The sequence below is a fragment of the Tenebrio molitor genome, chromosome 6 (assembly GCF_963966145.1).
Source record: "Tenebrio molitor chromosome 6, icTenMoli1.1, whole genome shotgun sequence".
Classification (NCBI taxonomy): Eukaryota; Metazoa; Arthropoda; class Insecta; order Coleoptera; family Tenebrionidae; genus Tenebrio; species Tenebrio molitor.
The window spans coordinates 4,520,722-4,548,338 of NC_091051.1; positions in this window are offsets into that span (position 1 = coordinate 4,520,722).

Sequence of the window (27,617 nt, forward strand, 5' to 3'; positions counted from 1 at the left end):
CGACATAACAAACATCTCTCTTGGAAGTGTTTATATCGGCCGATAGAAACCGAAAGACCGTAATGCGGCCATTTATTCCTCTCAGGTGCAATAATAAAACGAGGCTTGGGCGCTATAAACAAGATGCGATGAGTGGCGACAATGGCGGCGAGAGGTCGCAGGATTGTTCCAATCGCATCAAAGTGACGCTGCGGGGGCGGCAAAATCTAGGACTTTGGTGAGGTGCCAATGAATCAAACAAAATGCTTCAAATGCAGTCATATTAAATTTTTGGAACGAGGAGCAAAAATTACATCGTACATTAAAGACTGTAAGATCTTTGTAAAAACTTTCAACTTCCACGATTCTATGGTAGCTGTTTTTAAGACAATATATTGGATGGGGAGGATGAAAGAAATCCAAAGATTTGGTGCTAGGTGAGTTCTTTATTGTATTGATCTTGGTGCAAATAAGGTTCTTTCTGCAATTAAGAAGAAACAGCACAGATTTTTCCCCTTCCAGAGATACAAAGAAAAATGTTGTTGAAGATATGAGAAGGATCCTCCATTGAAAAGCAAACATAATTCCGAAGAGGAGATATTTTGCTTCTTCTTAAGGAAAACACTGATCCCTTCCCTCAACCCTCCAACTGATCATAGAAGACTTTCCATTAACAATGAGTCCAAAAAACATACCACATCCAACTAAAAAATCTTCTCATCCTGATTCTTTCCCTTCCTTCTAGTCTTCAAATTTCCTTTCTGCTCCTGTTAATCTGTTTCAAGACTTTCAAAAAAGACAACCAAAACGAGAACCATATTTGATTTTTCCTTTTCTCAACTCTGGAACAGGTTGTAGAAGGCATCCCATTAGAAATGTGTTGAAGTAACATACTAAACCCTTCTTTTCCCGCCATTTCTCTCCCTTCTGTTCTTCTGCCAGGATTTCAAAAAGAAACCGCCAGAGCCAGTATCATCTTTGGCTTTTCCTCTCCTCAACCCTCCAAGACACTCCACTAAAGCCATGTGTGCAACCAACATACTGAAACCTTCCCATTTTCACCCTTTCTGTCGCTTTGGTTCTTCCAAACACCTTTCTATTGTTGTTCAAAGTACCAGGACCACCAAGACGAGAACCCAGAGCACCAAATCTCGGTTTAAGAGAAAACCCACAAAATCCCAACGACCCAAAACTAGCTTAGTCTCAGTTTAGGTTGCTAAAAGTATCAAATATTTTTAAATTTCTTAAGACCAGTAGTAACGAGTGAGGGCAAGATCTGGCAAATAACGAGGCTCTCTCTGACATGTCCTAAGTCAGATTGGTATTTTGATTTCACTCGCACGGGGCAACGACCATTTTTGGTCTAGTTCCTTGGGCAAAATTTTTTTTCTATGCTATTTTTACATGAGCTTCAAGTCTGCAAAAAAGTTTATCGATTCATTTATCTCGGAGAACCATCGGACCATGTGGTGGTCACAAATTCTTCTTTGGACTCTTTGTGACGACATTAATTTATCCATAAACACCTTGTGCTTTGTAACAATAAATAATCAACGATCCGCGTGGTTTACCAGGAGCAATTATTAATTTCCGTGAAAGTGATCAATGAAGAACGTTTGTGTGGACAAATATTTATTTGCATTCAGCAAAATGCTTACTTATAAACCGTGTGGGTGTAACAGTTTACTCATGACTGTAGATATTTTGGAACAAGAAAAATGTTTATCCGTTTCCTGTTATTGCAAATTTTTGTTAATTTGTTTTGTTGATGTGGTTATCGCATCCATTTGTATTTTGTGAAGTGTGTTTGGAGATTTAGGTTTGGTTGAAAATTTCACAAAGGATAAAAGGAAAGTGATGATGCATCAGGTTGAAATCCAAGAATTGTGAATCGTGTCTTTGTCACGGTTCTGGGTAGAGATCTGTCGTTATGAGTCCGGCATAAAAAAGCGATTTGTTTTTGTATAATTAAATTATTTAAATGGAATAATTGAATAAATCGCGCGCTGGTAAACAATAAACAATGGAGCTTTTATAAATATCAAGGCTAGCAGCATCGTAAGAGCGTTTAGAATTTTTTCAGCGGCCAATTATGAAACGCCTTTGTTATTTGGTCCATCATCGTGTCTCCGCATCCACACTCTCCCATACAAAGAAGAGAAAAATGTGAATGGTGTGATTAAACGCGTTGTTTGATGAATACGTCGCTCACAATGGCCCCGTCGATTCTAAACAGTTATTAAGGCCCCAAACCGAAAACAAACGTCCAAGATAAATAGCGTCGGTCGAAAAGCCAAACAATGACCGACCGGTAATTACATCATTAGTCGCTGCCAAGGCGGCCATTCCATGAATATTAAAGAGTTTCCAGTGCATTTCTCATAAAACGGATCCGAGCGAAACGCCAACAAATCACTTAAACCGCCAATCTTTTTAATCGCGCGTTATTTAACCAAAGCTGACTCAAAAATTACAGCCCGCGCTCTCTTCTTCTTGCACTCCCAACAAAAGCATGTAGCTACGGCTCCGCGCTCGGATAATGCCACCATAAATTATATTATTACCTTGTCTGCCGTGTATAATATAAATTGATTGGAATTTCATACCGTGTTCCAGAGCAATCGCGGACAAAAACCGGCATCTTTCTGTGGAAAAGCTCACGCACGCGGCGTGATTTAGGACGAGGGGCCGGACTTACCATTTTTAACGAAGGGAAGTCACTACGTCTCGAAGTTTCATCTGGTGCACTGGAAACTTGTCAATGGAGAAAAGCCAGAGAAACCAAAGGACTTGTTGCAATTCCACTTTGCAAAAAGATTTTAGGATAGTGAATGTTCTGTAGCGATCCTTAACGTAACAAGATAAAAACTTGTTTCTTGTGTGGAATGAGACGACAAGACCAGATTCAAGACCATCTTACCATGAAGAGAAGCCTACAACAATGGCCAATCTATCGTAGTTATTGATCTTTGCCAACATTTTTCAGTAACATTTAAATAGATAAAACTTCAAAATAGAAGTTCTTCTTGGAATAAGCCAAAAGAAGCCAACTTCAGGACTTGGACATCATGAATAAAAACTTACAGAAATTTTCAATCTTTATGGCACATTTGTATGAATAGACATGCATAATAGATAAAAGCTTGTTCCTTTCCTGAACAAAGCCCAAAGAAACCAAATTCATGACTTGATAAATAGATAAAAGCTTTTTTATCTTTTGGAAAGTTCAATTTAGGACTTCGGACAGTTTCACCATGAAGAATTGAAGAAAAACACTGAAGACAATGAGCTTTCATCAATACCGTACATTGATTCTTTTTATTTTTGTTGATACATTTATCAATGGAAAAATGCATATTTTTATTTTGGGAAATAAGCCAAAGAAAGTGGAATTTGGGACTTTGTACAGTTTCATCATGCAGAAAAGATTAAGAAAAAGTCTAATGTAACGCGTTCAATTTGGCACTTCTATCAATACATCCATTCACTTTAATTTTTTGCTTGGGAGAATCCCAAATTCAGGACTTCGTGCAGTCCCAACGATTAAAAAAATATTAGTCTACCACAGTTATTGATCTTTGTCAGAATAGTTTTGTGGATACTTAAATCAACAGAAGCTCATTTCTTGTCTGCAATAAAGCAGAGACAGCCAAATTTAGGACTTCGACAAGTTTTACCACGAGTAAATTTTCAATCTAGCACAGTTGTTTCTCCTTGCTGGTGCATTCTTAATAAATGAGATACATCAAGAGATTATTTCTCACTTGGAATGTGCTTGAAGCTAAATTAGCAACTTGGAACAGTTTCTCCATGAAGAAGACAATTGTCAAGCTAGCACAATCGTTGATTTTTGCCAGAACACTTCTGCAGATAGATAAAAGGTCGAAAACTTGCTTGCAATGAACTAGAGAAAATCAAATTTAGGACTTCGTCCGGTTCTACCATCAAGATTGATAGATGAAGACATTGATATGTATTCGAGGAAGCCAAAGAACTAAAGCTTGAGTATAAATATGATGGCATTGTCCCAATATAATGCTTCTATAGATTGCTTGATAAACAAATACATAGAAAGACAAAAGCTTATTTCTTGTCTAGAGTAAGCCAGGGAAGTCCAAATTTGGGCTTACTTGGAATATGCTTGAATCCAAATTAACAGCTTCCAACAATTCCTCCATGAAGAAGACACTTTTCTATCTAGCACAACCGTTGAGTTTTGCCAAAACACTTCTGCGGATAGATAAACGGGACCAAAACTTATTACTTGCTTGCAATGAAAGAAAACCAAATTTAGGACTTCGTCCAGTGCTATCATCAAGATTGATAGATTAAGACATTGAAGCTTGAAATGTGTTAGAGGAAGCCAAAGGACTTCGTACACTGTCCAATATAATGCTTCTGTAGATTGCTTTATAAACAGATACATAGAAAGACAAAAGCTTGTTTTTTGGCTAGAGTAAGCCAGAGAAGTCCAACTTTGGGCTCTTCTAAAAGAATCATCAACATTTTACCACGAATACAAAATTTCAATCTACCAAAGTTGTTTCTCCTTGCTGATGCATTTTTAAGAATAAATCAAGAGATTATTTCTTACTTGGAATATGCTGGAATCCTCCATGAAGAAGACAATTTTCTATCTAGCACAACCGTTGAGTTTTGCCAAAACACTTCTGTGGATAGATAAACGACCAAAACTTATTTTTTGCTTGCAATGAAAGAAAACCAAATTTAGGACTTCGTCCGTCCGGTTCTATCATCAAGATTGATAGATTAAGACATTAAAGCTTGAAATGTGTTAGAGGAAGCCAAAGGACTTCGTACACTGTCCAATATAATGCTTCTGTAGATTGCTTTATAAACAGATACATAGAAAGACAAAAGCTTGTTTCTTGGCTTGAGTAAGCCAGAGAAGTCCAAATTTGGGCTCTTCTAAAAGAATCATCAACATTTTACCACGAATACAAAATTTCAATCTAGCAAAGTTGTTTCTCCTTGCTGATGCATTTTTAAGAATAAATCAAGAGATTATTTCTTACTTGGAATGTGCTGGAATCCTCCATGAAGAAGACAATTTTCTATCTAGCACAATCGTTGATTTTTTGCCAGAACACTTCTGCGGATAGATAAAAGGCCGAAAACTTGCTTGCAATGAACTAGAGAAAATCAAATTTAGGACTTCGTCCGGTTCTATCATCAATATTGATAGATGAAGACATTGAAGCTTGAAATGTGTTAGAGGAAGCCAAAGGACTTCGCACAGTTCCAGTATTAATAAAAAATGATGGCATTGTCCAATATAATACTTCTATAGATTGCTTGATAAACACATACATAGAAAGACAAAAGCTTATTTCTTGTCTAGAGTAAGCCAGAGAAGTCCAATTTGAGCTCTTTCAAAGAAAACATCAACAGAAAATTGAAAATTATAATTTCGATATCTTCTTACTTGTTTCTTTCAGATCTTCTCTGAATACCATTATTCATTTCAAATCTTTTTTTATTCATAATTTTCTTCTGTTCGGGCTTCCGTTGTCAACGTCAACAATAACGTTCTACAGATACATGATCTCTTACATCATCTATGATACAAATTATAGAACAGTAATTTTTTTAATTTTTTTTTTATTTTTTTAGATGTTGCATTAAGACAAGACCTTGAAAGGACACTCTTTTCTACTTGAAATGACACGAGATCTGCGGCCGCGGAGTCATGTTTTGAAGTAATTTCGGACAAGAAATAGTTGAATATCTGGGGTTTTTCGTGAGCCCTTGTGGCATCCCGTGCGGGTCAGGCCCCCCACGCTGCTCGCACCGGGGGTTACCGGCGCGACCTCTGTCCGCCAACTAATCATCCTGCTAACTAACACAATTATTAATTTCCATGAAAAAGTGGCCACGATGATAGGTTCGTTAAACGGGCCGCTCATTTTCGTTGTTCGTTGAGAAATGCTCGGACACGAGCGAATGCCCCGTCATAATCATATATTACGACTGTTAGGTAACACTGCATAAAATATCCGAAAATTATATGTTTAAATTGGTTCCCTGTTGTGAATCGGGAGAATTAAGTGGCTCTAAATCACAGTTCGTTGGACCCTTAGGACGGGGAGAAAACGGCCGCCGGACCAGGAAACGTTCCGTTCACTCAGATAAATTAATTTTAGCAGTAAGAGGCAGATTTTTTCCTATTGGCCACAATTAACGCGCCATAATTTATTGTGTGACACGAGTCTTAATGTTTGGCAATCATTTTCGTAAATTATTAGGCCGCGATCATCCGCAAAAGTGTTACTTTCAAAATGCGATGGACTCATAAGTCAATGACAAAATTTTAATCGATTAATTAAATAAACTTTAATTATCTAACCCACTATACGCTCCATGTAAGAATTAGATCATCTTTCACTTTGCCAGTTATGTACTCGCTTCATATATTTTTTACGGAGGACAAAAACCGCAAGATTGATGGAACCGCCGCTTCTATCTGCTTATCGAGCATTTCGGAAATATTTCTATAAATTAAAAAACATAATTACCGCGATTATGCTCGCTGCTTTCAGATAAAATCAAAAGTAACTACATAAATTTATGCATCCATAAAGATAATGCTAATCTTGAATTCTAATGAACCACGCCGACTTCTTAATATTAACAACAAATTTATTTGCTTAATTGGTTTTAACAGTAATTTTTTCGACGTGTTCCTTTTAATAGAAAAATACTTTTCTCAAGACAAACGTGCCGATTTTCCGAATTCTTACGCCGGACACTCATAAACAGGCATATTTACTGCTAATTTAGGCCCGAAACGGTAAACCCATCTTGGGAATTAGAGTTTCACGTAATAATGGTAATTTGTTCCGGCAAGTTGTTTACTAATTGTTTTGGAAAAATGCTGGTCAAAAATTATTGTCGAGAGTAGACTTGCGCTCACGATTTGGTATTTAACAATAAATTAAAAGCAGATGATCTTTTGCAATAATTTTTTCAGAAACTTGTTTTGATTTCCGGCACTTTTAGTGCCCATAAACAACACCAATAAACCAATATAATTATTCTGCTAAATTTAACAACTACCTATAAAAATCCTGGCTTTTCCACGTAAACGAATAAAACAAAGCAACAATTTTCCGAAATCACCAATTGCATGATTCATCTACTTTTGAAGGTAATAATCGTACAAATGACTCACTTGTCTGGTTTGTATTTACAAATGAAAGCCTTAACAATTCTATTTTCAGATAAATAAAAACTTCTTATTTGGTTTCGAGTCAGTATTTTAAAGACAATTAAATCCAGGCGAAGACATTTGCTTTTGCTTCTTTCTTCCACTTCTTCGATTCTCCGAAGCTAAGCACTACTTTAATCATTTCTTCTACTTCACTCTTTTTATTTTCAGTTTGGCCGAAAGAGCGGATGAAGTTGATGAAAGATGAAGAAAAGGAACAAGTAAACTACGGGCTTGACAAAATGTGAGGACACTGAAGACAAAAAAAAAAAAATGAATGCTACTACTAAATTCTCCAATGCAATTCTTTGTAATTCGCTTCAAAGAAGAAAGTCTTTTCTTTAAATTGTTGAGGCATTTTGTTGTAACATCAGAATATCAAATCAGAATCATCTTACAGTGATCAAACGAAGAATCTGAATCGATAAAGGAAATGAATAAAAAATGTTCAAAATTTATTGAATTATCAGGATCTTTATTTACTTATTTTATTTCTTTATCTAATTTATAGATATGTGTATGTATTTATTTCAAATAAAAAATCTGGTGGGATAAAGAAAATACAGTGGAACCTCGAACGGTTGGAGTCCTCGCCTGTGGCTCAGACGCCCAACCTCCGTACTCGTGATTAAATGCACTACTTTGCTCACAGATTTCAACTAATTGTGAGAAGTGAAAACCTGAACCGAGTTGCACGAGCATTCGATGAACTGAGCGACTCCTGGTCAAATTTGCGTTGAGCTAATTCCACCTTTCACGTGTTCGTCTTCCCCGAGCTGGGCGTGAAGAAGTCGGCTCCGGGCTCGCTCACGCTCGACTTAAGAAGCGAATTGTTTCATCGTTTGAGATCGACGCTATTCAGAAACCTTTCAAACGAGCTGAAGATCGTCGAAGCACCTGTTCTGCGAGCGTGACTAAAAGTAAAAGCAGCAACAGCCGTTGATTGATTCGTGCCGTTAGTCGAGCCGGGTTCGAGTCCGCCGCATCAATCATCGGACCCCCGATCGCACAATGCTACAAAATATTTACGAGTGGCCCCTTCTTGATTACGCGTCCGGGGGATGGACGCGACAAGATCGATCGCAACAGTTGCGCCGAGGAGGTCGGCTCGCGGAGGCCGCCACTTCTTGCGTAATTAAAAGCTCGCAACGCGATAATGTCCGCTGCTCATGTTGCGCAAGCGATTGTCTATTAAATCATCGGGAGAAAATAGAAATAAAATGCCCATACGATGACCGATGGTGGGAAAAACTTGTATGGTGTATTCTCAGTGAGAAGCGGCGGACGTATGCTAATGGTTGGGCCGCCACGCGAACCGCTACTCACCTGGATGATATCCACGACGGAAACACCGGAAAAAATACGAATTTTGTCCGGGGATTTCGGGAAATCAAAATCAACGCTGAACCGAACCGGCACAGAAAATTTCAATTTTTTAGCTCTTTGCCTCAACTCTGCAGACAACGAAAATAACTTTTAACCAAAATTAGATCAAAATCAACAAGTCTGGGTTAATTTTTTGGTTGGCAACAATACGTCCAGAACGTTATGCGATTATGTAAGATGTCTCCACAAACAGTGTCGAAATGCTGCTGTAAAAGGTGTTGGATTCTCTCATGGGTTGTGACCTTGGAAGTATCTGCGCGAAGGCGGAGCGATAATTCAGTGAAAAATCTGTAAATGAAAACTGCAAACGTCGACTACTTTCCGAGAGAGACGAAACTAACGTAACGAATAACCATGTTTTCCGATCGGTTTGTAGCGTCGTTTGCGGAGATATGACTCATAGGCCATGAGAAAATCCAAGACTTCTGTCTTCTTCACTGACAATTTTTTTCCAACGAAGTCTCTATACTGGTCAGAGATAACAAAACCTGAAGATCTTTTTATGTGCGTACGTTGTAATAACGTTTTTTAAGGATTGTGAAAATAAAAAAACTGCAATAAAGAAAATTTCCTAGTTGAAAAAAAATTCAACAGAATTTTCTTTTATCTCGGCATAGTTTTCTTGAATTAGATGTTTCATCTCTCCAGAAAAAATAATTTCCTTATAGCTTTTATTACTCCCTAATCCTCCTTTCTCGTTGAAGTTGAAGGATTGATAGAGGTCGCAAGATTTCAAATCAGGACAGTAAGGTGGATGCTTTAGTGATATCTTTTACTGCTGTGCCAGGACAAATTTTTTAATTATCTACCAAAACCTAAAAGATATTTATACATTATAACATAATCTACATCTAGCATCTACATCTCAGTAACTAATTCTTGTAAAAAAACTGCTCTAATTTCTTCGTCAGAAGTATATTTTCCTTCAAATTTTGTTGAGAGATTCAAACCGAGAGAAGTGTCAATTGGGGACTTCTACATCTTCTAGATTTTCTACATCTATAGGTTTATTCCAATATTTTTTGAATCATCTTGCCCTATCCAGAAAAAATGGTTCAGTTTTTTAAACTATTTTTGAACCAATTCTCTTTTTTTTAATAACCAAATAGTAGACGTCGCAGGGTTTCAAATCGAGACAGTAAGGTGGATAAAACATGAAAAGGTAAAAGAAATGAAAAAAATTAACGCTACCAGATCTTCTGCTGCTGTAGCAGAAGACATTTTTACAAATTTGTATGTTTCAGGATTTTCACACTTATTTCATCGTTTTCAGTAATCTAGTCTTTTCAGCAAACATATTTTCTTAAAAAGCCAATTAAGTGCTGCTCTAGCTACTTCATTAGAAATGTCTTTGCTTTCAAATATTGTTGAGACATCCAAATACATTGATAGAAGTCCTAGAATATCAAATTAAGACAATAAGACATCTTCTACATCTGTACACTGATTCTAACATTTCTTGAATCATCGGATCTCTTCAGAAGAACATGCTTTTTGAGATAAATAGACATCGCGAGGTGTCAAATCGGGACAGGAAGGCGGATGCTTTACTTTAAGCAAAAAGGGAAACGTAAAAAGAGCAGTTGTTAACCCTTTAAAAAAAATCTTTCACAGCTATTTTAGTTTCGTAATTACAAGTAAGTTCTTTTGATTGCAAATTTTATTATTGATTAAAATATTTAAATAAATAATTTAAAAAATGTAAATAAGGATGCCATCTGAAAAAATACGACAACATCTTTTTTGATGATAGTTTGTTTTGGTTGGTTTCTTTCTTTACGCTATTCTACTACCTCATATTTTTGTTCCTTTTCCGTTCTTGCACAGTGGAAAGAGTTTCTGCGCTCGTTAATCTCCAGTGGGCGTTCTTCTTCTTCAATTTCTTCACAAGGAAACTTCTAGGATACAAAAATACTGTCTCAATTTTGAAACAATCCAAGAGTGAAGCGAAAAATGTGTCATCCACAGTTCTTCAGTTGAAGGGGCCGGTACAGCAGCGCTCTACTTTACCACCACGTCACTCCAGGCGAAACCAGTGAGAGGGATATGCAGCGTGCATCCCAGAAGTCGATTTAATAAAAATGTTGGCATCGGAAAGGCCTTTTTTTAGGTCAAGCTAAAAATATAGTCACTTGCACGTTCACGTAGAGCGACATTTACATACCTATCGCCAACTCTGAATATTAATTTATGTGTGTAGTGAACAAATTAAAATGTTTACACGCCAATAATAAGCGGTATCATAACGAATAAATATTTGTGGCGGGCGATTAATTAGTGGTTTGTGTTGGAAACATTGGTGAAAAAAATCCCGTCCCAACAAAATGTGTGTCTCGAAACAACTCCCCCATTATTTTGTGCACACCGTGTAAAACTTCTTAGTTGGTAATCAGATTGCCCCATCCGGACGCGATATTAGCTTTGAGCTCGCGTCGCTAATGCTCCGGAGCGCGCTCCGGCTCCATTGTTTAAACACAATTTCGTCGTTTGCTAATTAATACCGGAGGAAGATCAAAGAAGACGACGCCGGAGCATCTCGCAGCTCGCTCAGAGTTGTTAGGACGACCTCAAACCGACGGTTCCTGCGCCACTTCCTGGAAAAGGCCGTTGTTCCACGGCCTCCTCCTTTTAAAAGTGTACGCCATTAATCATATTAGCGGGGTTGTTTACACAACCAATTCCCTTTGTGCCGAACATTAGCGACCGAGACAAGGGGGAAGGACTCATTTGTATTTGTTAGCTACGGCAACAGGATCGGAGGCAGATTGCCGACGCTGTCGGGGTCAGATGGCTTGATATGCAGATCAGTCTCTCCGGAGACTTCGTCATTCTCACTTGTTCCGAGCATTATGCATCCATTAATTCGGACCGAATACGCAAATTAACATACTCTAATCAAAGACGCGATTATTCAAAATGCGACATTTTTACTGCATCTTCCAGATTAGCCTCCGGCACCCGATTAATTAACACAATTACTACAACAACTAGATTCTAATAATTATTATTATTAACGAAGTGTGCCGTGGAAAAAACATTATCGTTGATTGATTAATCAGGTATTGAACGACTACTTAAACGGCTCACTGATCACCTGAACGAACCATTTTCACAATCGATCAGTCTCGATCACAAATTCTTCCAGTTTGTGTAAACGATAATAATAATTGATCAGTTGATTCTCTCATCAAGAAAGTTGATCCATTAAAATAACTGATTCGTTTCGAATATGATCAATTTATATTTTAATTAACTGATTGCTCATTACATTGCACTAACCTGACCTCACTGATTTAATCCTTATCAAATTTATTTTATTTGATCAAGTTTTTTTAACACTCACTATGTGATAACTGATTGATTGATTAAACGTTGCTATTAAGAAAATATATTTCTTGGTAAAATCATTTACTGCAAGTAATTAGTCTGTTAATAATTAATAATAATTATATAATACGCTCGATGCATGAGACATACTAATTATCTAATTAAGAAAATGATCGATGATCATTAATTATTATTAAATATGGTTTTTGTTGGTCAATATCTAAAAATTCGTCAATAAAACAGTTGAAGCAATAGTCAATAAGTTGATTGATCGAATTGTATTGTTGATCAATAATTTAATTTCCTACATATTTCCCTATTTAGAATTACAAGTGAAGATCAAAATGTTGTAACTTAAGTAATTATTTTAGTGAAGGTTGCTTAGTCATTGTTAAAGATAAATATTTTCTTAGTAGCGTCATGTGATCAATCAATGAAACATGTTAATTACTGGATAAATAAAATAAGATAATCATTTAAAATCAAACAAATAAAAAAAATCCGTTCGTAGGAATCACTTAATAAATTGATCATCTAAATTATGTGAATGATGATTACTACAGAACTGTGATCAGTTTAAAAAATGTAGAAAAAAAAATAAAAATCGTCCAGCCAATAGTGTCAAATTGTATGGAAAATGATCATTGATTTGTAAAATGATCGACGATCATTAATTGATCATTAAACATTTAATTTGCAATTTATATATACAAAATTTTGACTTCTCGATAACAATAAGTTAGTCAATTAAATTATTAGTTGATGAATTAAATTACATTATTAAATATAATCAGTTTATTTATTATTTAAGAAGTGATAAATCATTCTTTAAAAAAATTATAATTACATATTACATATCATAATGTCGTGTGATCAACCAACAAAACAGACTAATTATTGCATTTATAATATGATCGACCTAAAATTCGAATAAATTGATGGGTGAAATGACTGAAAAACTAAATGAAGATATTTTTCAGTAAAAAATGCTATTGCAATTGTAAATTGATTAGTGATGAGATAAGTGTTTAGTCTGCTGACTAACTGATTACTGCAGATCATAATCTGGCTTGTTGAGCAAATTGGTGTAATGGATTTAATTATTGAACATATTAAGAAAACTGTTGGTTAATTAAAGAACGAAAAACGGCAACGAAGAGTTGAAAAAACTCTGCGATGAAATGAATAAACTGATTCCCTGGATATGGTAGAATTAATCAATCACATGATTTTATTTTAGAACGAAGAGATCATTAGCGACAAGTTTATGAAAGTCTATTAATTCTGTAATCTGTGGAGTAAATCATGTCGTGGAATAGTTGTTGTCTAATTAACTAATCAAACTAAATAATTGATTAGTGAAAAAGTGACACCGAATAAGTGGTGTGATCCGGAGCAGAAAATATATGATAAAAACAAACATAATTAATAGACAAATGAATTAACGCAAATAAATCAAAAAACGAATTTTTTCAAATCGCGAGATCTCTCCAATTTTAAAATTAGCCAAAGATTAATCTGAGAAAAAGTAAAATGATGGGTTTGTCCGGTAGATCAACACAGTCCAATTACTGTCGACTTTCCAGTAATTTTTAGTCTTTCGTCGGGGAACCTACTCCCCTCGTCTTTACATTTTAAACATTCGCCCGTGGCGTATTTGCAAACTTTAGAATAAATGTTTATTCTAAAATCACACAACATCAAAGCGAATAATTGTTGGGAGCCGTGTTTGGTTTGTGTTCACCGACAATGAAACGGATAAAAGTGATGGACCAGTGATGGCGCGTTTATTTAACCGTCTCACTGATAACAATCAAAGAGCCGAACGATATTAATTACAGGAACCGGATAAAATAAACGGTGGGGCCCACGCGTCAAAAGCCCAAGATCCAACGTGAAATTCGCCGGAACCGAAATTGGTTCCGTCATTACTGGATGAAAACGCCTCCGGGGCGCGGCCTTTTGATTTCTTCATTCGGACAGTTTTGGGCAGTTTTTGGAAAATTCGTCGCTGGCCTAGATTCGCACCTCGCGGCCTCGATTTCGGTCGTTACATCATTTATGTCAATGTAACAATGTTATAATAGCGTCGGGGGAAATTGATGGAGTCGCTGACATTTTTAAGTCACAACAAGTCTACAGCGGACTGCAATTAGACGAAATTATGACGGCTCCTACTCGTTATTATTTTATTAATATCCACGGTTTGGCCGCCGGACACGAATTGATGGTTTGTGGTACCGTGATGGTTCTGCTGCCTTTGGCAACCACACCTCGGGCTCTAATGAAATGGTCGGTTATGACATAATGGGTTCGTGAACATGGTCGCTTTTTATTTGTCTTGTCATCGATATCGACGCCGTTTTAATAAAGTTAACGTTTAAATGTGCCATTTTAATCTTTAGTAGTTTTTTATTATTCAGCAATTTTTTCATAAATATTCATAATTTACTCCGTTTCGCGCATATTTTGTTTGCTTCCATTGGACTCTTTCCGCAGGTCAATTTTGATCTCGAAAACTCGAGTTTTTAAATATTTATTTTAATATAGGCGTTGGAAACCGCCAATTGTTGTGCTTTTTTAAAGCGTAGATTAATTGGAGCATGTTGACAGCTAACCTAAAATTTTGAGCCAAAATGATCTTCCTTTTCTTTCTTTCTTTGCAATGTTTTACATTAAAAATTGAATAACTTAACAATTCCTATTCTCGAAGCAAATATCTAAGGACATACTTTGCTGAAATCAAACATGTTTTAATTATGTCCCGATTAAACATTAACAAATGTCGTTCGTGTCAAACAGCGGGAAATTCAAACTTTACACTGTTCTACTCAACCCAGGATTTCATTTGAATGTCGTCTTCGTAAAAAATTCACTTGTTGCATAAATTGCATTTTTAGCCATGTTATGTAGGTTCTGAAATACGTTGTATTTAAAAAATTGGCGCTGATTGTGAACGCACCACGGATTACCGGTCACGGATCAGCTGTTTAAATCTAACCTGACTTTTGCGTTGTTTGTGTTTTTACTCTACAGACGGGCGAGTGGTGCGTTCACAATCGACTCTTCAACGCCAACTTTGAGGATAAATTTAAATGAACAGCCGATATATACTAGAGGCAGATGTATTTGACGATATATAAAAATAAATGATTAATCGATACGTAATGATGGATGATTTGATTAATCGATGGTTTGGTTAATCGATTATCTTTATTAATCAGTTGTGAAGGGTGAAGTCTTGGAAGTGCGGTTTTCTTTTAAGCCAAGTAACAATTTAATAACTGGGTGGTAGATTATTATTATAGGAATTTCTACATTTCTACCACAAATTATTATTTTTTTAATTTAGTTTTTTCTTCACTTACTTTCTTTTTCTTCATTATTACTTCTTCTTCTTCTTTTTTTAACGCTACAAAACAACAAACTTCCCAACAATCTAACCTACTAAACATTTTTCAAAATACATATAGGGTCTTACTTATTTTTGTTTCTATTTCTTTTTAGTCTTTTTTCCTATTCATCCAGTTCAAGAATCTTATTCTCCCGTTCCTGACCTGCCTCGGATCCCCATTCGTGCTCTTTTCGCCGCACTTCGTCGTAAAAAACTGTCTCTTTTTGTACACAGCCGTCCCGAAAGTGTCAGTCCCGTGTAACAATAGCCCCGTTGTCATTTGTCTCGGCTGCGCCGCCTACGCGCATTCCCTGTCTCGTCTAACACAAATAAACCGAGTGCACTCCGTTCCTCCTTGATAGATTTACCGCTGGTAGTTTCCACAATTCACCCGTTGATATAATCATTATGGCCCCTTAATGATATAAATCCACGTGTGTATGCGTTTCGGGGGGAGGAGAGGGGGGTCGATGACGCGTCCGAAAGCTCCTTAAATATTCTCATGGCCTTCGTCGATGACAATGAGATATTTTGTGGGATTGCGGCCTGAACGCCGATTACCCATAATTAATGACACGTCAGATCGTGAGCATTAAGGTGCATCCATCTGCCTTTGTTGTTGGCGATTCTTTTGAGCGAGAGGAGCAGCTACCGTGGCCGGTTATAATGTCGGACTAATGCCTTTGTGCTCCATCCCTTTATATAAAACAGCTCGCTCTCCTATTCCTCATAGTCGCCACCACGAAACGGATATCTGGTGAATGGCGTCGCAATCTTTCATTGTCTTTACGCCGAAATACCTCCATTGTCAACGGATCCGTCGTCTTCGGAAAACAAACACGAGAGATATTTACGCGGTCGGTTGTTAATTGTGCTCTCGGTGAGCCGTCGAGTGATGGAAGGAGTCGAGGAACAATGATAGGCGCTGATGGGGACCCGACGTTGGTATTTTTAGAGAACATGTTTGTTTAGTATCTCGTAAAACGTTCCTTTTGTCTTGGCTTAACTTTTATTGTCCGTTTATTTGTAGGAAAGTCACGGTGATATGTGTTATTAAGCACACAAATAAACCACCGAGATACTCGTAAATTACGAGAGCTTTTCAACCACTCGCTCATTTCGTTTGCCGGATTGTTTTCCCAGTTTACTGTTATTCTAAATATTTAGTGCTTCCAGTAATTGCTTCGACGACGGGCCCATGCCCTTCCACTCCCAGACGAAGCGAGGGAAAGGGCACAACATCCCAACTATCATTAACATTATTTTCAAAAAAAAAAATCAATCAATGATGGTATCACAACAAGAGTATCAAAATGCTCCAACTTCATTCATATCAAACCTTTTTCCTTTTCGTTTTTTTTTCTTCCGTTTTCTTCGATTAAGAACAATTCATTGTGAACCAACCTTTACGATGACATATAATGTTTTTGGAGAAACACTCCGAAAAAATCGAAAATTCAGTCGATGTAGAAGAAAATTTACTAAATTTTTGTTACCACGAAAGTGTACAGTGTACAGAGTGAGCGAAACTCGATGTCTCAGCTCTATTCATCGATTTTTTTCCCAGAAACATACCTATATTTTGGCATATTTAAAAAGAGCTAATTTTTTTGAACAAATTTTGTAAAGAAAAAAATTTGCTATCTTTTTCCGTTAAAAAATTATAAGCAAATTTGTAAAAAAAAATTATCAAAAATTCGCAATCGTCACGATTTAAACAAGATAGCAATTTTTGTTCTTTACAAAAGTAGTTCAGAAAAATTAGCTGTTTTTATATAGGTGTTTCTGGGAAAAAAATTCGATGACGTCATTACTTCAGTTTGCAAATATGGAAAAATATGCACATTTGGTTTAAAATGGACCTTACTCAATCCTATTTAAGAACCTCTTTTCAGATTTTTTCTATCGTCTTTCCTTTTCTTTTAATAGAGCTGAGACATCGAGTTTCGCTCACCTGTACACAAGACTCACAGAGTTGGGGAATTTTTTTAGCATTTGATATCTTTGAACCATGTCTAGATTTGGTACTAGAAGAAATACAATAATTTGTTAGGCACTAATGAAGGTTTTCTAGGCTGTCTAATCAAGTACAGCATACTCTACCGATTTGTCACCTCTAAAAATGTATGAAATAAATTAATAATAAAAAATACATCGAATCATAAATCTTCTCAAATTAAAGCTAAAATAATATGTAAAAAAAGATTGTTAAATTTTATGTAGTCTGTTTGGTTTTTGAAAATTCAAATAATAATTTTTTAAACATGTAAATAGCTCGGCTTAAGACATCAATATATTTTTTTTTTGTGTAGACTCCGATATTTTTTTAAATAATTGTCTTTATTAAAATTTGCACAGTTTGAATTGTTTAAATTTATCAAATAGGAAAAAATTCTTCATTTGTGATAATTACAAAGTACACAAGACTCACATAGCGAATTTTTTTAGTACTTTGATCTCTTTAAATTATGATTTTTACTTAGAGTGACTTTCCAAAAAACCTTCAATGGAGACTTTTGGATCGATAAAGAAATTTAAAAAATTGTGAAGAAATATTAACAGAATTATCGAAAGAATACTTCTTGGAGGGATGAAGAGATTGTTGAAAATAAGAAAATTATATAAAACTTTTCCCCCTGACATCATGTTTAATTAAAGTGGATTTAAATACGTGAATGATAAACGAAGAAAGGAAGTAAAAACAAAAGCTTCATTTCTGGTATTTGGTAAATTTGCAAATAGAAAACAGGAAACTAATATGAATCCCCAACTGACAGTAGGCAATCAATACATCAACTCTTCACCATCTTGAAATAGAAAAACAAATAATTCCGTAATTTAGAAGCAGAAATTTCTATCTTCTTCTATCTACTTCTAAGCACCCCAACGAAAAAATTCGAAACTGTAAAAAGCATATTGAGTTGACCTCTTCGGTTGTGACAGTTCTCCTTTTGACATCGTCGACATTCTTATTTTTCTTCTTCTTCTTCAAGGACAAAAAAGCACTTTTACTACGGATTTTGCTATTTTCTATTCCCATTGTTATTCGTCATTCAATTATTTTATAAAATCCTTTGATTTTGTATCTCTAGGAATTTTCTATCATTATATCGTGCGTTCATTTAAATTTATCCTCAAAGTTGGCATTGAAGAGTCGATTGTGAACGCACCATACCGATTACGGATCACGGTCAGCTGTCTAAATGTTACGTTTTTACACGAGTGGTGCGTTCACAATCCACTCGTCAACGCCAACTTTGTGGATAAATTTAAATGAACGCACGATACAATGCAGCGTTTGAAATTTTCCAGATAAACTATTTACGTTATTTAATTTTTCACACATAATACTCGTTTAACTTCTATTTTATTGCCGTTAGCGTAATATATTCGATAAAAACATCAACAACCCGCAGCTAAGATTGGCAAAAATAATTCTGGGAAAAAGTAAATCTCTTCAAGTAATTCATTGTGGATTAGATTAATTACTATTGTTTTGGGACTGCTAAAACCTCTCCGGATTTAATCTTGTCTTGAGACACTTCAGCCACAATCGCCCAATCATCTTCAACTCTCTTCGTTTCGCTTTCTTCGAGCATCGTTCAGACATTTATGACACTTAAGTCGCTTCACGTTCCGATTGTTTACTCGTGCGTTGAAAGATCTGGACCTGTCCCAGCTTCCAAATATTTTTTTTTAATTTCGTAATCAGCGAGGGAGGAATCGGATGGAATCATTGTCGCTGTGCGGATTTTTCCGTCGATCGGCTGGGTCTAATCGGGAAATGCGAAAAGAAAACAGAAAGAAATTACTTGTGGTGTTCATCTTCAAAGGCCGTCGGATCGGCAAGCGAAAGAAGTTAATGGAAAGCCTCAGAGGCGTTTGTTCGAGTCGTCTTGGCCAAACACAAGGCCGATCCGAAAATGATTCTTCGTCTTGCGTATTTATTTCCAGAGTTTGCTTTTTATCAGGAGGCAAACACGTTTTTCCGACCTGGAAGGAAATGTACGCGTTTCGCTACTTAAAAAGAAAGACTCCATAAAACCGTGTTTATTTACACGGCCGTTTTATGTACTCAATCATCGCTTCTAACTTAAACAATTCCATGTGTTCGGGACGATTTATGAACTGCTTTGTTTCCCTGCTTGCTCCCTCTTTCAACATCACCATTACGCTTCCACTAAAGCGCCCACTCGGCCCGTTCCTGCTGCATCCAGTAGCTAAATATACTACCTCGTAAAACAATCAGTGTATTTCGTTTTTGTTCGCCGGATAAACACTTCATTGTTTCTCCAAACCGTATTGTAACACGGAACTGGCTGCCTGTTCATCATCAATCAACCGCCACTCTTTTATTATATTTTTTTTTCGCTCCCAGAAGCTTTCTCTCTCGGACGATTGATTCGTCATCTACTCCTCCTTCTGTTTTTTCCCAAACGTCCCGAGGCGAGGCCGGGATGCGAGAGGAAGGCTTCGAACGAAAGCACTCTCTGTTTAAAAACAAAACATTACGGTAAACCAATTTCGCTCATCTATTTGCTTTGTAAAAAGCAAGTCATCCAAAATAAAAGGTTGGTTCGGGAGATGCGAGCTACCGACTGTGAGACTCATTCCAACTGTTTGTTACGTAATCCCATTTCGACTAATTGTTCATTTACAACCCATAAAATCATCTTCGGAGTTTTACGCGCGCACAAACACGCTGACGTGAATGTCCGCCGAGGACTCAATGTGGTGACACTGTTCTGGCACCTCTTTTACAAAAATTTTCAACAAATTGTCCATCTGTTGGTGTCGAGCTGCCAAACCAAAATCTACTCAACGGCTCGGGTTTAAGTGATCTATAAAACGGTAAGACGGACAAAATCTGTTTGTCACACCAAAACGCAAGACTAATGTGTCCATGATGTTGGAGCTTTCGATATTTGTCCTGTTGACGTTTACTCTTGTGAAGATTTTATTTGTCAAGCGTGGACTAGCGAGATCCCTTGTATTTTATTTTTATTTATTAACAGGTTTCGCCTAGAACGATGTCAACGATGTCAAAAAGATAACTGTCACAACGGAAAAAATCAACTCGAGATGCTGTTTACAGTTTCGATCTTTTTCTTTTGTGTGCCTAGAAATAAATAGAAGAAAATAGAAATTTCTGCTTCTAAATTACAAAATTATTTGTTTTTCCATTTCAAGATGATTAAGAGATCCTGGTGTTCATTTTCAAACCTACCAAATACCAAATTTGGTAAAATATAATACCAAGTCATGAAAGAAGAATCTTGAGACCGAAGAAATACATTTACTTTTCAGAATAATTTATTCTGCATGAATAAGGTGAGCTCATTTTGAACAATCACTAGGTGCTAGATCTGTCGAGTAGAAGGACTTGCTTTGATAGCTTGATACCCCAGTTATGACGAGCAGCCCTTTTTGTTCTTGATGTTGTATACTTTAAAAACCAATTGATCATAATCCTCTTCCGACACACTTTTCTCATTTGGAAAATAGCCAAAAGTGTTCTACAAAAATCCCAAGAAACTACTTTCATAACCTTTTTTACTGCGATGATGGCAAATCCTTGCGTCTCTATTTCACTCCATATTTTTGCTTTAGTGCCTTCAATGAATATGTGTTTGCAATTTTTGATAATTTTTTGCTAAAATGGAGTTCTCAAATTAAGATTTTTACGCGATAGAATTCATGAGAGTTTCCTTGTATTTTATTTTTTATTTATAAACAGGTTTCGTCGTTTCGTCTCTTGGAAAAAAATCGCAATAAGTCTATAACTTCTTGGGGCTAAGAAGAATATCGACGATGTCAAAAAGAGAACTGAGTCAACGGAAGAAATCAACTCGAAATGCTGTTTACAGTTTCGATCTTTTTCTTTTGTGTGCCTAGAAATAAATAGAAGAAAATAGAAATTTCTGCTTCTAAATTACGAAATTATTTGTTTTTTCATTTCAAGATGATTAAGAGCTGATCTGTTGATCACAACTGATTCATTAGTTTCCTGGTGTTCATTTTCAAACCTACCAAATACCAAATTTGGTAAAATAAAATACCAAGTCATGAAAGAAGAATCTTGAGACCGAAGAAATACATTTACTTTTCAGAATAATTTATTCTGCATGAATAAGGTGAGCTCATTTTGAACAATCACTAGGTGCTAGATCTGTCGAGTAGAAGGACTTGCTTTGATAGCTTGATACCCCAGTTATGACGAGCAGCCCTTTTTGTTCTTGATGTTGTATACTTTAAAAACCAATTGATCATAATCCTCTTCCGACACACTTTTCTCATTTGGAAAATAGCCAAAAGTGTTCTACAAAAATCCCAAGAAACTACTTTCATAACCTTTTTACTGCGATGATGGCAAATCCTTGCGTCTCTATTTCACTCCATATTTTTACTTTAGTGCCTTCTATCAATATATTTGCAATTTTTGAAAATTTTTTGCTAAAATAGAGTACATATTCAGATTAAGATTTTGTACGCGATAGAATTCAGGAGAGTTTCCTTGTATTTTATTTTTGTTTATAAACAGGTTTCATCGTTTCGTCTCTTGGAAAAAAACCCAATAAGTCTATAACTTCTTGGGGCTTAGAAGAATATCGACGATGTCAAAAAGAGGACTGTCACAACGGAAGAAATCAACTCGAGATGCTGTTTACAGTTTCCATTTTTTTTTTTTTTTGTGTGTGTCAAAGTGAGTAGAAGAAAATAGAAATTTCTGCTTCTAAATTACGAAATTAATTGTTTTTCCATTTCAAGATGATTAAGAGTTGATCTGTTGATCACAACGGACAATACGTAGATTCATTAGTTTCCTGGTGTTCATTTTCAAACCTACCAAACACCAAATTTGGTAAAATAAAATACCAAGTCATGAAAGAAGAATCTAGAGACCGAAGAAATACATTTATTTTTCAGAATAATTTATTCTGCATGTATAAGGTGAGTTCATTTTGAACAATCACTAGGTGCTAGATCTGTCGAGTAGAAGGACTTGCTTTGATAGCTTGAGACCCCAATTATGATGAGCAGCACTTTTTGTTCTTGAAGTCGTATACTTTAAAAACCAATTGATCATAATCCTCTTCCGACATACTTTTCTCATTTGGAAAAAGCCAAAAGTGTTCTACAAAAATCACAAGAAACTACTTTCATAACCTTTCTTGATGCGATGCTGGAGGATATGGCAAATCCTTGCGTCTCTATTTCACTCCATATTTTTGCTTTAATGCGTTCTATCAATGTGAGTTTGCAATTTTTCAAAATTTTTTGCTAAAATAGAGTACTCAGATTAAGATTTTGTACGCGATAGAATTCAGGAGAGGTTCCTTGTATTTTATTTTTATTTATAAACAGGTTTCGTGGTTTCGTCTCTTGGAAAAAAATCGCAATAAGTCTATAACTTCTTGGGGCTAAGAAGAATATCGTCGATGTCAAAAAGAGAACTGTCACGACGAAACAAATCAAGTCGAGATGCTGTTTACAGTTTCGACCTTTTTCTTTTGTGTGCCTAGAAATAAGTAGAAGAAAATAGAAATTTCTGTTTCTAAATTACGAAATCAATTGTTTTTCCATTTCAAGATGATTAATAGTTGATCTGTTGATCACAACTGACAATAGCCAGATTCATTAGTTTTCTGGTGTTCATTTTCAAACAAATACCAAATTTGAAAGAATCTTGAGACCGAAGAAATACAATTTTTAACAATCACTGGGAACTAGATCTGTCGAGTAGAAGGACTTGCTTTGATAAAAATTGAAAATAGTTAAAAGTGCTCTACCAAAATCCCAAGAAACTACTTTCATAACCTTTTTTGCTGCAATGATATAAATCCTTGCGTCTCTATTTGTGCTTTAGTGTCTTCTACGAATAGGTACATGTTTGCAATTTTTCAAAATTTTTTGTTAAAATAGCCTACTCATAAATTAAGATTTTGTACGTGATGGAATTCAGGATTAGAGACAAGACAAGAAAAAAGTTTTATAGTTGTGATGCAGAGGTCCTTACAGCATCTGATCTGACGGAACCGCAGTGACGCGTCTCGCACGCAATTAATCCGCCGTCGTTCCGCCGCCACTCTTGCAATTTGCAATAAATTAAATCCGTCGTAATTTTTCCGTTCACAAATCATTTCCTATATAATAGGCGCATTATCACCATCTGCATCTCAATTGAAACAGAGATTACGAGCAAGAGAGTTAATGCATCTGTCAGAGATCCACTTCTTTCGGTTTGCGCGAAGAACATTAATTGCCGTGTAAGAAGCGGTCTACACAATTATCTTTTTTTGCTCCCGCTTAAAATACAACCATGCACGGGGACTCGTAGCGCCATTATTGCACTCGATCAATGGAAATTTGAATTTGCAGCGTCGGCAATTAGCGCGCGATTGTTGCGCGGAAAAAAGAACGCGCTCCCAACGCCGATCCCTATCTTAATTGTGCGGTTCGAGATAATGAATCTCAATCCGCCGGTGATGTTTATGTTTTATGGGCCATGGGCGGGGGCACTAATACAGCCCACTGCGCAGGTCTTGATTAAGTTGTATAAACTATTACGTTTTTGAGACGGCATTAAATCGCAATTAGTGGACAACGACCTGCGACAAACCTGTCTTTGCTTATTGTTGGACGAAAGTGGAGCGCCGAACGGCTCTTCTTCTCACAGGGATTACAATGTCGGCTTAAGTCGATCGGCTAAGAGACGCTCTAATCGATTTGTTTTGCTCGTTGAAAAATTCAAATCTGATGATTTATAGCCGATCCGGACGAACGACCGGCCCAAATTGATTTTTACTCACAACGACCGGGATTAGCCAGATTAATACACCGAACAAACCCAAACAAAGGGACAATTTGGAAGTTGCCCTGACCCACTGGATCTACCACGGCACCTGTCAAAACGGCTGGATTGTAGAGGTATTGGATTCTCTCATGGGCTGTGACCTTGCAAATATCTGCGCGTGCAAATAGAGAGAGACGACACTACGTAACGCCTGCTTCAGCTTAATATTCGTCGTTTGCGCAGATATGACTCATATCCCATGAGAAAATCCAACACCCATAACTGTTACAGTTTTTTTTCAGCAGCCTCGCCGAGAGATCCTCCTCGTGATTGATTTTTTGTTGCCATGAAATTTCTTTAATTGTTATCGTTATCTGATCTCCTCGTACAATTAGCATCGCCTGATGCTCCCGGCTCGGGCTTTTTGTCGAAAATCAAAATTCCTCCACATCCAGATAATAACCCGACCTCTGCGATTTTAGCGCGACCAATTAAGATCGAATCGGATAAGACCTAACTGTTTTCTCTGTCTGTCTCCCAGTCGTCGGCGCAGATAATAAACTCCGTTATAATTGATAGTTTAGCAATAATAAGTGATACGGCACCGGATTAATCCGCAATTACGCGTGGCGCTGCCGGATTTTTCCGGGGTTCCGTCCGGCGTCTGTCTGCCGTACCGTTACTTGCGTAGCTGGTGCTGGGAGCGACGTCTCTGATTCGCGTTTTTCGTGGAGTTGTGCAATGCCAGAAGCCCATCCTAAAATCCTAAAATCGTCGATTTTTACATAATCGAGGTTGCGTCAAGGAGTCAGTTACGCACAAATGCCCCAGAACAAATTTACATCCAAAGGAATCGGTTGACATGTCTACTTATCTAGCGGCTAAAGAATGTCCTTATACGTATTTAGATTGTGTAGCGACGCATGGAAGAATGGGTTCTATGCGACAAAGGATGCCGACGGATTTTTCTTGTTTTACAACAGACAATGTTACAGATATTGCGGGATCGAGGACGAGAGACGCTCTTAAATCCCGCGCGCTATCGCCGATGACATAATTTATACCGAAAATTTGATTACAGGGGGAAATCGATGGCGGAGGGTGCACAATGAAATCAACGGAGGTAATCACCGAGGGAAGAATGAGGAAGCGGTAACTGCCGAAAATCGCATTCTTTAAAGGAAATTCCCGATTTAGTCCAATCAACAAAACTTGTTCCATTAAAATTTTTTGGAAGCTCCATCAAGGAAATAAGTGCATCAAGTTGTGTCTCATCTTTCATACAGGTTGCCAAATATTGCAGCAACCTGTATATTTGCCAGATTTGGCACCTAGTGATTAGTTATTGAAAGAGTGTTTGATCACCATTTTACTGATTGAAACGTTGATAATGGAAGAAGAGATGAGTCAAAAAAAAACAAACCACAAGATAATTTCTAAAGAGATTTTATTTTTCTACATACAGTGTGTCCAAAAAGTCTGGAAACACCCAAATGAAAACGTAAATTTTTGAAAAAAATCTGAGGACAGGTCAATTAGTGTTTTAAAGAAGCTTTGTGCTAATAGTGTCTGTTTGGTCTTGTCGATGACCTTGAAAAAGTTATTGTTATAAAAAAAAATTGCTGAAATAGTAGAAAACGTCCAAAACGAATTTTATTATGGTTTAGGATATTGTCAAGATGTTCAAGGACAACATTTGGAACATTTGTTGTAAGAATTATAGTTGCCTTTCAAAATTAAAGTTTTCCTTATTTTCTAACCAATTAGGTTTATTCAGGAAATTTCTTATGTAAATTCAAAATGTTTTTGACCGTCTGGAAGACAATTAAAAGATCTATTAAAAACGGTAGTAAAAATGCGACGTTGCCATTTAAAAAAAACCTCTGACGACATAACTCTTTCAAGGTCATTAAAAACAACAAACAGATACCATCAACAGAAAGATTTTTGAAAACGCTAGTTCACCTGTTTTTGCGTTTTTCTCGAAAATCATTCGTTTCTTTTTTATTGGGATGTTTCCAGACTTTTTGGACACACTGTATTTAGCGCTACAGTTTATATGTCCTTTTAAACGAAGTTTCTTCCAAGTTGCAACAACTTTCTCATTGGTGGAAATTTGTTTCCAATGAAGACGTTAAATTAAAATCTCTTCTGAGTTACTCTTGGTCTCTTTCTCCAAAATTTTCTGCCAAATCTTGGTTTCGACTGTGTCAGCACAGTGAATTCTTCTCCCACGACTTTATCTCCTACACAAAATACTACTGTAAAGAATCACCTTTCTCAAAAGAGAAATTACAGATAACAAATTTTGTTGAAATTTGTTCCAGGTGCTTATTTACCAACCGTAGAAACTGTTCCTTAACTTTGCGATGAAATTTCCTATCGCAGTCTTCAGAGGACCATGAGGTTGTCCAAATGACTCATCTTTGAAGCTAACTCCAAGATAATAAAGACAAAAGCTCTAATTTGATTTTTTTCAATTCATTAGGCTGCTCCAAAACAACATATTTACTGCAGCAATGCTGCCTTCTTCTAAACGAAGTTTCTTCCCAATTGGCACAATTTTCCACAGTAATTTCTTCATCGGTGCAATTTTTTATAGCCATTTCCATTTCTTCTGAGCCATTCTTGCTCTCTCTTTACACATTTTTATGTCTAGTTAACCTACAAGATTCACAAAATACTCTTCAGTCATAACCAAATATGTAGTACTATCCTATTGGTATCTCAAAATATTGACATCAAGGCCTTGCTGGTGAATGACACTGTTCCATTTTTCTTTTTCGGACAAGAGGAATCGCCACTTTGATGCTTCCTTTCTGCTTCATGCATCATCATCTTCTCAAAAAATCTCTTGAATTCATTATGATTCCCTCTAGATTGTCCTTTTTCTTCATCAAGTCTAGTCTAGTGATCTCTTCCTTAAATCTCCATTTCCTTGGTCATGGTTTCGTCTAGATAATTTCATTCTTGTCCCACCACACCAACAACCTAATCTTCTTCGTCTTGGTTTTTTGCTGTGGTGACAGTTGGTCCTTTAAGAATGATCTAAAAGGACATCTCACAAGTTTGTGTCTAAATTGCTTCTCGTTGCAACTTAGCTAAAATGTAGGAAAGATTGAAGACCCCAGATTAGCTGGTACTTGACAAGAAACGCGCCCCAATTTGTCTCGGTGATGTTTAGAATTCCTATCGCAGTCATCAAAGTCTTCAGGTTGTGCAAATGACTCATCTTTCAAGCTAACACCAAGATAACGAAGATCAAAACTCCAGTTTGATATTTTCAAGTCATTAGACTTCACCAAAACAACATATTTACTGCAGCAATGGTGTGATTTTTGGTTTATTTGTCTTCTCCTAAATGAAGGTTTTTCCAAATTGGCACAATTTTCCACAATAATTTCCTCATCGGTTCAAATTTATTTACAGCCATTTCCATTTATTCTGAGTCATTCTTGCTCTCTCTTTGCGAATTTACTACTGTAGTTAACCTACAAGATTCACAGAAT